This window comes from Rattus norvegicus, chromosome 2 (assembly GCF_036323735.1).
Source record: "Rattus norvegicus strain BN/NHsdMcwi chromosome 2, GRCr8, whole genome shotgun sequence".
In the NCBI taxonomy this organism is placed as follows: domain Eukaryota; kingdom Metazoa; phylum Chordata; class Mammalia; order Rodentia; family Muridae; genus Rattus; species Rattus norvegicus.
In genome coordinates, this window is record NC_086020.1 from 201994315 (window position 1) to 202007236 (window position 12922).

Below are 12922 nucleotides of genomic sequence, written 5' to 3' on the forward strand. Positions count from 1 at the left end.
CCAGGGTCAGTCCATGTATAGTCCTTGGGTAGTGGCTTAGTCCCTGGAAGCTCTGGTTGCTTGGCTTTATTGTTCATATGAAGTCTTGAGCCCCTTCAAGCTCTTCCAGACCTTTCTCTGATTCCTTCAACGGGGGTCCAGATCTCAGTTCAGTGGATTGCTGCTGGCATTCACCTATGTATTTGCTGTATTCTGGGTGTGTCTCTCAGGAAAGATCTACATCCCGTTCCTGTCAGCCTGCACTTCTTTGCTTCATCCATCTTATCTAGTTTGGTGGCTGTATATGTATGGCCCACATGTGGGGAAGGCTCTGAGTGGGTGTTCCTTCTGTCTCTGTTCTAAACTTTATCTCCCTATTCCCTGCCAAGGGTTTTCTTGTTCCCCTTTTAAAGAAGGAGTGAAGCATTTGCATTTTGGTCATCCTTCTTGAGTTTCATGTGTTCTGTGCATCTAGGGTAATTCAAGCATTTGGGCTAATAGCCACTTATCAATGAGTGCATACCATGTTTGTTTTTCGGTGATTGGGTTACCTTACTCAGGATGATATTTTCCAGTTCCATCCATTTGCCTATGAATTTTTAACATGCTTTCTCAGCATCTAATGAAATGATCATGTGATTTTGTTCTTCTTTCAGTTTGTATTATAGAGGATTATGTTGATGGATTTCCATATATTGAACCAAGCCTGCATTCCTGGGATTCAGTCTACTTGATCATGATGGATGATCATTTTGGTGTGTTTTTGGATATGATTTGCAAAAACATTGTTGATTATTTTTTCATCGATATTCATAAGTGCGATTCATCTGAGGTTCTCTTTTTTGTTAGGGTCCTTGTGGGGTTTAGGCATCAGAGCAATTGTAGCTTCATTGAAGGAACTGTGTAGTGCTCTGTCTGTTTCTAGCTTGGGAAATAGTTTGAACAGTATTGGTGTCAGATCTTCTATGAAGGTCTGAGAGAATTCTGCACTAAACCCATCTGGTTCTTGGCTCCTTTTGGTTGGGAGAATTTTAATTACTGTTTCTATTTCTTTAGAAGTTATGGGATGGATTAGATGATTTATATGATCCTGATTTAAATTTGTCACCTCCTATTTGTCTAGAAAAATGTTCATTTCCTCCAGATTTTCCAGTTTTGTTGAATATAGGCTTTTGTGGTTGGATGATCTTTTTTATTTTCATCAGCTTCTGTTGTTATGGCTCCTTCTGATTTTGTTAATTTGGATACACTTTTTTGCCATCTGGTTAGTCTGGAATAGGGTTTATCTATCTTTTTAATTTTCTCAACGAACCACCTCCTGGTTATGTTGATTCTCTCTATAATCCTTTTTGTTTTTACTTAGTTGATTTCAGCCCTGAGTTTGAATATTTCTTGCTTTCTACTCCTCTTGGGAACATTTGCTTCTTTTTGTTCTAGGGCTTTTATGTGTAGTGTTAAACTGCTAATATATTCTCTCCTTTTTTTTTTCTTTTTGGGGGCACTAAGAGCTATGATTTTTTTTTCTTAGCACTTCTTTCATTGTGTCCCATAAATTTAGGTATGTTGTGCCTTCATTTTCATTAAATTCTAAAAAGTCTTTTATTTCTTTGTTTATTTCCTTCTTGACAAAGTTATCATTGAGTAGAACATATTCACCTTTCATGTATATGTGGACTTTCCATCATTTTCTGTGGTTATCGAAGACCAGCCTTAGACCGTTGTGATCGGATGGGATGCATGGGATTATTTCAGTCTCCTTGTATGTGTTGAGGCCTGTTTTGTGACCAATCATGTGATCCATTTTGGAGAAGTTGCAGTGAGGTGCTGAGAAGAAGTTATATTCTTCTTTTGTTTTAGGATGAAATGTTCTATAAATATCTGTTAAATCTATTTGTTTCATAACTTCTCCTAGTTTCTCTATGTCTCTGTTTAGTTTCTCTTTCCATGATCTGTCAATTGATGAGGGTGGAATGCTGAAATCTCATACTATTATTGTGTGAGGTGCTATGTGTGATTTGAGCTTAGGTAAGGGTTCTTTCATGAATGTAAGTACCATTGCATTTGGAGCATAGATATTTAGGATTGAGAATTCATCTTGGTGGATTTTTCCTTTGATGAATAGGATGTGTTCTTCCTTATCTTTTTTATAACTCTTGGTTGAAAGATGATTTTATTTGATATTCTAATGGCTACTCCAGCTTATTTCTTCGGACCATTTGCTTGGAAACCTGTTTTCCAGCCTTTAACTCTGAAGTAGTGTCTGTCTTTTTTACTAAGGTGTATTTCCTGTATGCAACAAAATGCTGGGTCCTCTTTACATATCCAATCTGTTAGTCTATAACCCTTTTTATGGGGAATTGAGTACATTGATGTTAAGAGATATTAAGGAATAGTGATTGTTGCCTCCTGTTATTTTTGTTGTTAGAGTTTGAATTCTGTTTGTGTCTCTCTTTTCTTTTGGTGCTGTTGCAAAGAGATTATGTTCTTGCTTTTTCTACAGTGTATTTTCCCTCCTTGTGTTGGAGTTTTCCATCTGTTATCCTTTGAAGGGCTGGATTTGTCAAAAGATACTATGTAAATTTGGTATTGTCATGGAATATCTTGGTTTCTCCATCTATGTTAATTGAGAGTTTTGCTGGATATAGTATCCTGAGCTGGCATTTGTGTTCTCCAAGGGTCTGTATGATATTTGATGAAGATGTTCTGGTTTTCAAAGTCTCTGGTGAGAATTCTGGTATAATTCTGATAGTCCTGCCTTTATATATGACTTGTCCCTTTTCCCTTACTTTTAAATATTTTTCTTTGTTTTGTGTATTTGGTGTTTTGCCTATTATATGATGGGAGGAATTTCTTTTCTGGAACAATGTTTTTGGAGTTCTGTAGGCTTCTTGTAATTTTAACGTTTATGGCCATCTCTTTCTTTAGATTATGGCTGGGTATTTTTTGTTTTGTGCTTTTTTTTATTTCTCTTTAACAGTCTAATAAACCCAGATTTTCCAATAGTTAGTTTGGTACCTCTCAAATTAAAAAAAAAAACACAATGAATTCCATGTGATAGACAGTATTTGTCTTAGGAAAAACACCAAACCAAGGTTAAAAGTATAAAACATTTTAACAAATAATAATTTAATGAATACTGTATTGATTCAGCCATTATGTGGTGAAGTCCATGCCTGGTATAGAAGTGTGTTTTCCAGTGTGTCAAGTTCTGCACATTTTCATAAAAGACAGGATGGATAGAAATTATTGAGTGTCAGGAGTTATTTCTTTTGCTTGGTTGTATACTAAACAATGAGCACAATGAAAATTATTTGAGACTGAGAAAGCTTTTAAGATATGAAAGAACAGTTTTTATTGTGGATAACGCTCAAATAGAGTATTAGTGTGCCAATGAACAAATAACAGGATAAGGCTAAGAAGAGAGAGGGAAAAACAACATAACTAATACAAAACACAAAAATTCAAACTCTAAAGTGCATTACTAAGATTAAAAGGAAAGGTTTTCATTACACTGTCTGATTTTAAAAGGTTTAAATTTTCCCCTTTATGTGGTTGAGAGACTGTAGTAGAATAGGAAAAAAATGCCATTTTGGAACTGTTGACTGGGAAACACAGTAAAAAATAAAGTTGACACAAGATACCTATTGTTTGTCCAGGGATTAAATATAGAGTGAAAACTCAGTGTAATTAGAACATTCTCCAAAGTTTCTGATGTCAAAAAATGTAAAAATTTCTAAAATCATGAATAAGATGAAAATTAAAGAGAGGTTTTGAAAAAAAATCCTAGATAACAAAATTTAAAACTGGGCCTGAAAACTTCGAGAGATCTGACAGACATGAGTCTACTTCCAATAGTATTTCTGGGTGAGAATTTAAGTTGCAAAGTTTAATCTAAGAAGGATATAATAGATTTACTGTTGAAGAATAGATGAACTAAAAGAAAGGCAAATTATTCTCAAATCATAGCTTTATGTCTCATCCAAAATGACAGTTAGAGCCAGGAGAAAAATACACAAAGGAACACTTTTTTTTAGTCATAAAATATTGGAAATTAATTCTAATTATTTTTAATAATATAAATGTTTATATATATGCATATATGCACAATTTTTAGACATATCTATTATTTCTCTTATATATAACAAATTATTATGGTTCTAATATCTGTAGAATGGAAAAATCCTTTGAAAGAGAATTTTGAATTAATATTTTCAGTATATCAATTTAACTTTAGTAAAAATAAACATGCAAATATTGACATATAATATACTTTAATATAGTAACTAAATATTTTAAAATAATATTTTAAATTTTAAAATTTGTTTCCCATTTGTGTTTAAAAATGTTGACCTATACTGAAATTCTCACCTATAAGGAAATGTGGTTTTTACTAAATAAGCAACTTTCCAAGTATATACTTTTATTATACAATAGAACTTGACAAGAGGAAAAGTATTCTTTGGAATAAAGAATGGGAGCCAATGCCAATCAAATTGTAAATTGGTTCCTGGGGATCCAAAGTTTATTGTTTGTTTGTTTTTGTTTTATTTTTGTGTTTGTTTGGTTTTGTTTCTTTGAATGAGTGAATGAGGGATTGAATGATATCTGTTCATACAATAAGGTCAGTTATTATTTTAATGAACTGAAATCAGTTCATCATAGTTAAACATATTCCCAATATATTTCTGCTTCCTCTTTTTCTAGTCTTTACTGAGAAAAAGCATATGGCCAAAAAGGTAAACAAGTCTTTCTAGCAAACTATCCATCATATTGGCTGTTCCATCCATACTTTCTTGTATATTTCTACATTTTCTTCTGTGTTGATATAAAAAAATGTACATTTCAACTATAAAAAATTTCATCTAATCTCTTAGAGTAGTTAGGGCCTGCTTTCATTTCATTAACAAGGAAGAAAGCAATCAGCTTAAACATGAGTGAATCTAATTATACTCTTACAGAAAAGCAAATATGTAATAAAAATATTAGCAGAGTCTAGAAAAACAAATCAAATATCAATTTGGGGATGGAGAGATTGCTCAACAGTTAAGAACACTTATTGATTCTGCAAGAGAGTTTGGTTCACTTCTCAGCACGTGCACGGTGGCATCCAACTATCACTCCATGGTCAGGGTCTCTCTCTTGCCACTGTGGATTCCTGCACATATAGGTACATGGAAACTTATGCATGCACATATAAACAAATACAAAATTATTTTCAAATATTAAGATTAAATTATTCACCTTTTTCACAAGTATTTTTTGTCAATGATATACTAGTCATTTTAGATAAGATAAATTATCTCTAATGTAAGAGTTTCTTGGAGTCTTTAAGCTTAAGACTACATGTACTTGAGTAAATATATGAAGAAGACATATAATTACATACATGGTCAAAATGTTTGAATCTATTTTCAGCAAAGTATAGTTTATAATACTTACTCAGTAGAGTTATGTGACCAGCAATAGAAATTATAGACATGACATTAACAGAATTTTAAATTGTAGCCAGAATAAAATGACTCTTAATGTCTTATTAATATGCTGCTGTATTGTGACATAAACATATAGGGATGAAAGATATATTTTTTACGAATTAGGACAGTCTTACATTAATTTAACACCAGTGCTCTATGCAGTGATTTTCAATATAATATACAAAAGCAATTTCCATTAACCTATTGAACTGAAATGATCAATTTGAGGTTTTCTAATTATGAAGTTACCATGAGCTTCACCTGAAAAAAAAAAAGAAATGGAGAAGAGAAAAAGCAAAAGTGAAATCATGAACCAACCAATTTACTGAAATGTCCAGGAAACATGCAGAGCATTGCCCAATTTGCTGCTTCTGTATAATGAGAGAAAAAAATCTTTATGTTAATGATTAGTCACTTCACAGGTATCTGAATACAGCCACTACTGCCTGCAAAATAATCTTCTAAGATCGAATACTGCATATATATATATATATATATATATATATACATATATATATATCTGTTTGTGTGTGTATGTGTGTATTCATTCTCCACTTTACATAATTATTAATAGAACATTTAGAATTCTTAGTAAAATTCTTTACATTAGACATCTAATTTTCTCCATCATTATAAAAGATCACATCACACATATATAAAGATGTATATGTGTGTGCACCTGAGTGTGTGTATGTAAAGTGTATGTGTGTGTGTGTGTGTGTGTCTGTGTGTGTGTCTGTGTGTGTGTCTTTTCATGTCAGAGTAGGTGTCAGATCCACAGAAACTGAGATAGAGTTACAAATCACTTGATGTGGGTGCTGGGAGCCATAGCTGAGTTACTGAAATAGGACAATGTGATTCTAAAAACTGAGGCACCTTTCTAGCCCCTTTGACTTTGAAATTATACTTTACATAGACACAGTCTACTTCTTATTTGATGTTCTACTGCTCCAACATAGAAGAGTAGAGCATAAAGTTTCCTGTCTTTGTCAGAACTACTGTAATTAATTTAATTTCTATGAGCAAATGTCCACTAGAGACATGGGATCTAACAGTGAAAGAATGGCAAATTCCTCCAATCCTTCATGAAGAAAAGGTAAGGAATAAGCAAACAGTATTTCCCTGAATGGTGATAGATGTTGTAGAAAAGTTAATGTGATGTGGAGTTTGCCTACAAACTAATTTGAGAAAAATCTTCAGATAATAAAGGAAGAGAGTGATACATAAGGAAGAGGACATTTACAGAAAACAGGCACATAATCTCAATGGCTTAAGATGAAAGACAGTGTTCCCATCTTTGAAAATAACAAGTGCTTATAGGAACCACATTTATGAAGGAAGTAAGAGGTCTCAGGAGAAGAGAAATATAATGATATGTTTTAAACACGCACACACACATATATCTATATCTATATCTATATATATCTATATATATATTATGATGTGTACTAAGAGAAAACAGAATTTTATTCAAATTATGAGAATTCACTAAAAGTTCTTGAATAAAAATCAATGTGTAATTACCAAGACCTAAAAAGAATGCATAGAATGCACGCTCAGGTCTCTTTTAGAACCACTTTAATTGACTTAATTCACATGAGCATATGAATATTAAGTGAACATATGCATGTACAGAAACATGAACTATGGCAGTGATGTGGTAACACAGAGGAAGGAAGAGATATGGAATATATTTAAGAAATAGAAGCTTAACACTTGCTAAGAGAAAATGAACAAAGTGATATAATATAACATTCCCAGCTATCGAACCTTTATGAGTATAAAGGCTAGAGGAGCACAGGAGGCCTGGATTAAAAAACAGTGTGTCTTGGTGACTGTGAAGGGCAGAAGGGAAAAGTCCATTCACAGTGATCAGTGATCTCAGACAGTGCATCAATGTATTGATAATATTTCCATTTCCCAATGATTTCAGTCCTTTCACCTAGGTAATGATTCCATCTTTCAGCTCCAGCCCTCTAGATTTTTAAAATAATGTAATATTTTTATCCTTCTAGTTTTCCTAACAGACCATTTTCTTCAATAGTTGTTTTTTCTTTTTAAGCATTCCATATTTTAGATTTCATAGGATATTGAGAATGGCTTTTATTCTCTCATCTTTTCTTTCCCTACATTTTAATAAAATAAATCACTTATCTTACTTTACTTATGTTGCTCTAACTACACTGTCAAATATATGATTTATTTATTCTTTAATCTTTCTTTTTTAAAGTCCAGACTTGATCCCACTCTCAGTCCACTCTCAGACTGTTCTACCTCCCACACCTCCTCCTCCCAGCTCAAATTGTATGTCCCCGGACCCCCCCCCACAACTCCACCCCCCTCCCCACTTTACGAGACCTCACCATACCCTGGGGCTCCAAGTCTCTCCAGGGTTAGATGCATCTTCTCTGATAGAACCCAGACTCAGCATTCCTCTGCTGTACATGTGCTGGGGACCTCATATCAGCTGGTGTATGCTTGCCTGGTTAGTGGCTCAGTGTCTGAGAGAGCTCAGAGGTCCAAGTTAGTTGAGATTGCTGGTCTTCCTATAGGGGCCCTCCTCCTCAGCTTCTTCCAGGTTTTCCCTAATTCAACCACACAGCAGCTTCTGTCCATTGGTTGGGTGTAAATATCTGCATCCAACTCCTACAGCTGCTTGCTGGGTCAGTCAGAGGGCAGTTATGATAGGCCGCTGTTTGTAAGCACACCAAAGCCTCTGCAAACGTGTCAGGCCTTTTTCCCTACTGCTTGGCCCTTAAAAATCCTCGTTGATTTTTCAGCACAATGGCTGCAACATCTGTTGAATTCCTTCTTCTTGATTCAAAGAGATTCATTTTTTTCATGTGACTTTACATGGAAGAACAGGAAAAAGTTTAGTTTGCTTTTGAATCAGGGGACTAGTCATATTCATGAGTACTCTCCATTTTTAAACAGCACACAAACACTCTCCCAGGATACTTTCTCTTTAGAGATGGAGTTTAATCACTTGAATTTGTTACTAGGAGATAAGTACCTAATCTAAAGACTCTACATACTCATCTTACTATATACATATTAAATACATATTTTTAGATATCTAATTTGATTCAAAACTACCAACACAAGCCCAGTTTGATTGTCACAGAACTCTCCACAATTAAATATTGAGAACAGAAACAATATCTTCTTCCTGTTCCATTGGTCCACTTCACATTTATTTGTTATTTATTTCTCCCTTTTGCAGAGTGTGCTACAAATACCATAAAAAAACAACATTAAAGAACATGTTTTGAACACCAGCTTTAGTGCATGCCTTTTCCCTACAACTTTTTTTTAATCACTGTATTTGTTTACTACCCCATCCCCATTCCCATCCACTTGGCCTCTAAGAGGCTGCTCTCCCACACACCCACCCACTCTTGCCTGATTCATCTAGCATCCCCCTTCTCTGGAGCATCAAGCCTCCACAGGACCAAGTGCCTCCCATCCCACTGATATCTGATTAGGCAGTCCTCTGCTACATGTGTAGCAGGAGCCATGGGCAGGCCCATGTATACACTTTGACTGGTAGTTTACTACCTGGGAGATCTGGGGGTCAAGTTATTTGCTGCTGTTGTTCTTATAGCGTAGCAGTCCACTTTAGATCCTTCAGTTCTTCCTTAACTCTTCCACTGGGGTCCTCATTCACATGGTTGACTGTATTTACATCTGTCAGGTGCTGGCAGAGTCTCTCAGAAGACAGCCATACAAGACTAGTGTCTGCAAGCACATTTTGCCATCAGCAGTGGTCTCTAGATTTGGTGTTTATGGATGGAATGGATCACATGTTGGAGGCATAATTTTTTTTTTGAGAGAAAGTTTTTATTTTCTAAGTAAGAGAAGGCCGGCGCCATGTTAAGTCATGTGATATCTTTTTTTTTAACTAAGTAAAAATGATTTATTCTAATGGTATACAAATTATTATTTAAAAACACAAATAAGTACATGAATATCACAGTACAATAAACCTTTCTAATTCATTATCTTAATATAAACCAGCCCCAAAGAAACAATCCTTGGCATACAGTCACATTCCTTAAACAATATCCAAGTCATATCTACTTCCAGTGTTTTCTTCCTATGTTTGATGGAGGCTAAATAGCTTTAAGTCTTATTTTTTTAATATAGTTTCCTTCTTTCTAGTCATTTCTTTTTTTATTAATTTTTTTAATAACTTAAGTATTTCTTATTTACATTTCGAGTGTTATTCCCTTTCCCGGTTTCCGGGCCAACATACCCCTAACCCCTTCCCCTCCCCTTCTTTTTGGGTGTTCCCCTCCCAATCCTCCCCACATTGCCGCCCTCCCCCCAACAATCACGTTCACTGGGGGTTCAGTCTTATGGGCTTCCCCTTCCACTGGTGCTCTTACTAGGATATTCATTGCTACCTATGAGGTCAGAGTCCAGGGTCAGTCCATGTATAGTCTTTAGGTAGTGGCTTAGTCCCTGGAAGCTCTGGTTGCTTGGCATTGCTGTACATATGGGGTCTCGAGCCCCTTCAAGCTCTTCCAGTTCTTTCTCTGATTCCTTCAACAGGGGTCCTATTCTCAATTCAGTGGCTTGCTGCTGGCATTCGCCTCTGTATTTGCTGTATTCTGGCTGTGTCTCTCAGGAGCGATCTACATCCGGCTCCTGTCGGTCTGCACTTCTTTGCTTCATCCATCTTGTCTAATTGGGTGGCTGTATATGTATGGGCCACATGTGGGGCAGGCTCAGAATGGGTGTTCCTTCAGTCTCTGTTTTAATCTTTGCCTCTCTCTTCCCTGCCAAGGGTATTCTTGTTCCCCTTTTAAAGAAGGAGTGAAGCATTCACATTTTGATCATCCGTCTTGAGTTTCATGTGTTCTATGCATCTAGGGTAATTCAAGCATTTGGGCTAATAATTGATAAATGGCTTATCAATGAGTGCATACCATGTGTGTTTTTCTGTGATTGGGTTACCTCACTCAGGATGATATTTTCCAGTTCCAACCATTTGCCTACGAATTTCATAAAGGCATTGTTTTTGATAGCTGAGTAATATTCCATTGTGTAGATGTACCACATTTTCTGTAGCCATTCCTCTGTTGAAGGGCATCTGGGTTCTTTCCAGCTTCTGGCTATTATAAATAAGTCTGCTATGAACATAGTGGAGCACGTGTCTTTTTTATATGTTGGGGCATCTTTTGTGTATATGCCCAAGAGCAGTATAGCTGGATCGTCAGGTAGTTCAATGTCCAATTTTCTGAGGAACCTCCAGACTGATTTCCAGAATGGTTTTACCAGTCTGCAATCCCACCAACAATGGAGGAGTGTTCCTCTTTCTCCACATCCTCACCAGCATTTGTTGTCACCTGAGTTTTTGATCTTAGCCATTCCCACTGGTGTGAGGTGAAATCTCAGGGTTGTTTTGATTTGCATTTCCCTTATGACTAAAAATGTTGAACATTTCTTTAGGTGTTTCTCAGCCATTTAGCATTCGGAATCATAAAATTTGCTGTAAGTTTCAGCCTACTGTATTCTAAGTAGCCATCAGGGAATTGGATATTTTATTAAAATAAGGAAAAAATAAAAATAAAATCATTGAAAATGTCTGCTTTACGCTAAAACCTAGCCCCATATATTGTGACCTCAGTAATAAATCCTGAGATTTTAGTCATGAGCTAATGAAGAACATGCAGAAAGCACTATAGAAGAAATATATATTTAACTTCATTAACTTTAACTGATTGATTTGTACATGAGGGTCTCTTCTGCCGTGTGTGATTGTGTGTGTGTGTGTGTGTGTGTGTGTGTGTGTGTGTATGTCTCTTTCTTTTTTTTTTACTGGACTTTTTAATTTATATTTCAAATGTTATTCCCTTTTCCGGTTGACCAGACATAATCCCCATATCCCATCTATTTCCCCTTCTTCTATAAGGGTGTTCCCCTCCCCATTAACCCTTCCTTAACACCCCGCCTTACAATCCCCTGGGGGTTCAACCTTGGCAGGAAGAACTGATTCTCTTTCCACTGGTGCCCAACAAGATCTTCCTCTGCTACATATGCAGTTGGAGCCATGGGTCAGTCCCTGTATAGTCTTTGGGTAGTTGTTTAGTCCCTGGGAGCTCAGGTTGGTTGGCATTGTTGTTCTTGTGGGGTTGCAAGCACCTTCAGCTCTTTCAATCCTTTCTCTAACTCCTCCAACACGGGTCCCATTCTCAGTTCATTGCTTTGCTGCTACATTCGCCTCTGTATTGGACATGCTTTGGGTCTGTCTCTCAGGAGACATCCATATCCAGTTCCTGTGAGCATGCACTTCTTAACTTCATCAATCTTATCTAGTCTTGGTGACTGCATATATATGGAGCACATGTGGAACAGGCTCTGAATGGCCATTCCTTCAGTTGCTGCTCCTAATACTGCCTCTACATCCCCTCCTATGGATATTTTTGTCCCCCTTTTAAGGAGTAAAGCATCCAGACTTTGGTCATCCTTCTTCCTGAGCTTAATGTGGTCTATGTATGTATTGTATCATGGGTAAATCGAGCTTTTGGGCCAATATCCACTTATCAATGAGTGCATACCATGTGTGTTTGTCTGTGATAGGGTTACCTCACTCAGGATATTTTCTAGTTCCATGCATTTGCCTAGGAATTTCATGATGTCATTGTTTTTGATATCTGAGTAATAATCCATTGTGTAGATGTACCACATTTTCTGTATCCATTCCTCTTTTGAAGGGCATCTGGGTTATTTCCAGCTTCTGGCTATTAAAAATAATGCTGCTATGAAGATAGTGGAGCATGTGTCTTTGTTGTATGTTGGAGCACCTTTTGGGTATATTCCCAAGAGAGGTATAGCTGGGTCCTCAGGTAGTACAATGTCCAATGTTCTGGGAAACCTCTTGACTAATTTCCAGAGTGGTTATACCAGTTAGCAATCCCAACTATAATGGAGGAGTGTTTCTCTTTCTCCACATCCTTGATAGCATCTGTTGTCACCTGAGTTTTTTATCTTAGCCACTCTGACTGATGTGAGGTGGAATGTCATGGTTGTTTTGATTTGCATTTCTCTGATGACTAAGGATTTTGGGCACTTGCTTAGATACTTCTCAGCCATTTGATATTCCTCAGATGGGAATTCTTTGTTTAGCTCTGAACTCCATTTTTAATAGGGTTATTTGGCTCTCTGTACTCTAACTCCTTGAGTTCTTTGTATATTTTGGGTATTAGCCCTCTATCAGATAAGGATCAGTAAAGATCTTTTCCTCTGTTGGTTGCCGTTTTTTCCTAATGACAGTGTACTTTGCCCTACAGAAGCTTTGAAGTTTTATTAGGTCCCATATGTCGATTCTTGATCTTAGAGCATAAGCCATTGGTGTTTTGTTCAAGAAATTTCCCCAGTGCCCATGTGTTCGAGACTCTTCCCCTCTTTTTCTTTTATTAGTTTGAGTGTATCTGGTTTCATGTGGAGGTCCTTGATCCACTTGG